The following is a 4,356-nucleotide window of genomic DNA, read 5'->3' on the forward strand; positions in this document are numbered from 1 at the left end:
CAGGAAGTATCATACAATCATCTTCTGCTGAGATGGGGTTGTTTTGCCTCCCAGTTTGAACATGAGGTGAAAATCTACTACCAGTTAATTTCCTTCCTGTGGGTAATATGCGAACTTAAAACTTGAAAGAAGCCAGGAGGTTTGTGTGGAGGGGCCTCCTACGTTTCAGGTGGAACTCTGTTCAAGGAAGTTAAGTGATGATGAGCATCACCCTCATCTCAAATTTTCAGAGCAATTAAGAATTGTGCCCACATTTAGGTAGTCTATGCTTTTAAGAAATTTTATGTATTATTTTAAGAGGGAGAAACTACATTTTAAGTGCCATCTTCTGGTGTTAAATTAGCTCTGAGAACCAGAGCTTACTTGCAAGCTAGGCTTCTTCAGGCATTAGTCAAGGTGATTTGCCTGTTTGACTCACATCAAGACTTTGAATGATTCCTTTGTGAAGAGAGATGTTAGCAAAGAATGATTCCAGAAGATCCCAGAACTACTGAATTTCCCCCAAAAGATTGGCAGAGAAGATGACCTGTCTACTAGAATTTGAAGTGAACCCTACTATCATCACAGCCATATTATTTTAGACTCTAAAGGCCTTTTGGTCTTTTGAAGCCCCTAGTGAAAAGGCATCTCCCTCTAGAAACAGATACCTAATAAGCTGTTAACAGCTAACACTTCATGAAGAATTAATTGGATATTCACTGGTAGTCATGAATAAATTTTATTGTGGGGCATGCCTACCTATTCCTGACATGATTATTTAATAACACCATCATTATTCCAAAATGTATGCCAGTTTGAGAAATAAATTATATGATCATTGTAGCCATAGTATTTGTTATTTCAATAAGCTCATTACCAACTCCAGAAATCTCAAGATGATCAGTTCTTTCTTTCATATAGTCCATTATGTATATAACTGAGAAATTTCGCACTAAATGAATGGTGTTGCCTATGTATGGCCTTATTAAGTGAACTTTTTGGCAGCTGGAGATTGATCTGTGTGACAACACAAACAACACTTGTGATAGAAAACAACTGTTAAACTGAGAAGTTTAATTACTAGTTAATCACTCATTACTAACAATTTCATAAGTTTAAAGGCTTCAGTAAAGAGTGGGACTAAAAAACTGTCTAGTTTATTTTCTTAACATCATTCTTCATTTTGTACATTTTTTTCATCTCGGTTGTAATCCCTGTGGACTTTCCACCACAACTTCACTCATGTGCCATCATCATAGTTCCTTCCTGCCCCACTTTTGATCCTGTTCCCCTCTCCTCCCTTGTAGAATATTTTTGGTTTATAGTTGTTAGTTGATTTTACTTTTACTTTATTACAATTACTTTTTGTTCCTGATGCCTTATACTCCTGCTATGTGTATGATATTTTTCTTTATCTTTCTGGCTTATTTCACTAAGCATGATCCTCTCCAGCTCCATCCATGTTGCTGAAATTGCATTAATTTATCTTTTTAGTTGCTGAGTAATATTGCATTGAGTGTGTGTACAATATCTTCTTGATCATATCTATTTTGGGGCATGTGGGTTGATTCCACATTTTCCCTATTGTAAATAGAACAGCAATAAACATAGGGGTGCAGGTGTCCTTTTCAATAATGGTTTTGTGTCCTTTGGGTAGATTACTAGGAGTGGAATTGCTGGATTATATGGAAGCTCCATTTTTAGCAGTTTGAGAAACTGCCTCAGTGATGTTTGGAGAAACCCTCATAGTGGTTAATGAGTTGCATTCCCACCAGCAATGTAGGGGAGTTTCTTTTCCTCCACATCCTCACCAACATTTGTTGTTGCCAGTTTTGGGGGTTTTTTCAATAATATAATAGTTTTTACAACATTTTGTGCATTTTTTCATCTCAGTTGTAATCCCCGTGGGCTTCTATCACCAAATCACCCATGTGCCATCACCATAGTCCAGTGCATTAAATCTGTATATCGCTTTTGGTAGTATGGCCATTTTGAGAATGTTAATTCTCCCTATCCATGAGCATGGAATGTTGTTCCATTTCATGGTGTCTTCTTGTATTTAACAGTGTTTTGTAATTATCTTTGTATAGGTCTTTTACCTCTTTTGTTAGGTTGATTCTCAAGTATTTGAGTCTTTTTAATTGAAAAGGGGATTTTTTTTATTATTTCTGCTTCTTCTGCTTGTGTATAGGAAGGCCTCTGACTTTTGTGTGTTGATTTTATATCCTGCTAACTTGCTAAGCTGGTTGATGGTTTTGATTAGTTTTTTTGTGGAGTTTTTAGGGTTTCTCCATGTAAATTAACATATCGCCTGCAAATAAGGACAGTTTTCTTTCTTCTTTCCCTATTTGGATTCCTTGTATGCCTTTTTCCTGTCTTATTGCTCTGGCTAGAACTTCCAATGTTATGTTGAAGAACAGTGGCAATAGTGGACACCATTGTCTTGTTCCTGATCTCTAAAGAAAGGCTTTTAGCTTTTCTCCATTGAGGATAATATTGGCTGTGGGTTTGTCATATATGGCTTTTATCACGTTGAGGTATGTTCCTTCTACTCCAAGGATTTCGAGGGCCTTAAACATAAATGGGTGTTGAACTTTGTCAAATGCCTTCTCCGCATCTATGGATATGATTATGTGGTTTTTATTTTTTTGTTGGTTGATGTGATGGATTACATTAATTGATTTTCTGCTGTTGAACCATCCTTGTGCTCCTGGAATAAAGCCCACTTGGTCATGGTGTATTACTCTTTTTTTTTTTTTTTAAGATTTATTTATTTGTGCATACAGAACTGGGGTACAGGCCAGAGGCTCAGGGGTGGTGAGAGGCTTCATCAGAGACAAAGTGGGGAACAGAACAGGCAGATCAACGAAGTACACTGCTGAGGGGAGCAGCGGGCGGGTCAGGAGAGGTCTGCCACGCCATGTGGTCACCTCTGCGGCAGGCGGGAATCGAACTCATGCGAAAGCGGCTTTAGATTCTCAGTGCTGTGCTTTAACCCACTGCGCCACCAGGGAGGGCCGGTGTATTATTCTTTTAATGCATTGTTGCATTCTGTTAGCTAAGATTTTGTTGAGGATTTTTACATCAGTGTTCATTAGGGGGATTGGTCTAAAGTTTTCTTTTTCTGTGTTTTCTTTGTTAGGTTTTGGTATTATTGTCATGTTGGCTTCATAGAAAGTATGTGGTAGTTTTCCTTCTTTTTCGATTTTTTGGATGAGTCTGCGTAGAAGAGGCACTAGTTCTTTTCTGAACGTTCAGTAAAATTCATTTGTAAATCCATCTGGTCCTGGGCTTTTATTTTTGGGAAGGGTATTGATTTCTTCTTCAATTTCCTTGCTTGTAATTGGCCTGTTTAGTTGTTCTATTCTTTATCTAGCTTTGGGTTGTTGTAGAGTTGTAGGAATTTGTCCATTTCTGCTAAATTGTCAAACTTGTTTGCATATAGTTGTTCATAGTATTCTCTGATTATTTCTTTTGATCTCTGCTGGATCTGTTGTGATTTCTCCTCTTTTGTTTATGATTCTGTTTATTTGTGCTTTCTCTTGTTTTTACTTTGTGAGCCTGGCTAGTGGCCTGTCTATCTTGCTTATTTTTTCAAAGAACCAACTTTTGGTTTCATTGATTTCTTTGCATTGCTTTCCTAACTTCCATTTCATTTATTTCTTACTTGATTTTTATTATTTCCTGTCTTCTACTGGCTTTTGGGTTATTTTGTTGTTCTTTTCCAGTTCTTTAAGGTGACTGATTAGGACGTTTCTTTGAGTTATTTCTTGTTTCTTTATGTGAGCCTCTATTGCTATGTATTTTCCTCTTATAACTGCTTTTAATGTGTCCCATGAGTTTTGGAGACTTGTGTCATCATTGTCTTTCTTCTCCAGGTTATTTTTTAATTTCTTCTTTGATCTCATTGATCCAATGGTCCTCCTATAGTGTGAGCTTCTTGCTTTCTTCGCATTGCTTATTTCTAGTTTGATTCCTTCATGGTCAGAGAAAATAGTTGGTATGATTTCAATCATAGTGTATCTATTGATATTTATCTTGTGACCCAGTATGTGGTCAATCCTAGAGAATGATCCATGTGGATTTGAGAAAAATATGTACTCAGATTTTTTGGGGTACAGTATTCTATAGATGTCTATTAGACCCATGTTGTCCAGGTCCTTGTTCAGAGCTTTAGTGTTTTTACTTATTTTTTGTCTTGTTGATCTGTCCATTGTTGACAGTGGCATATTGAAGTCTCCTACTATGTATGTATTTTCTCTGTATATGTTTTCATAGATGACAATAGTTTCCTGATATATTTTGCTGCTCCTTCATTTGGTGCATATATGTTGATGAATGTTATGTCTTCTTGTTGTGTTGTCCCCTTAATCATCT

The sequence above is a fragment of the Condylura cristata genome, unplaced genomic scaffold, assembly GCF_000260355.1.
Source record: "Condylura cristata isolate star-nosed mole 26May11 unplaced genomic scaffold, ConCri1.0 scaffold00019, whole genome shotgun sequence".
In the NCBI taxonomy this organism is placed as follows: Eukaryota; Metazoa; Chordata; class Mammalia; order Eulipotyphla; family Talpidae; genus Condylura; species Condylura cristata.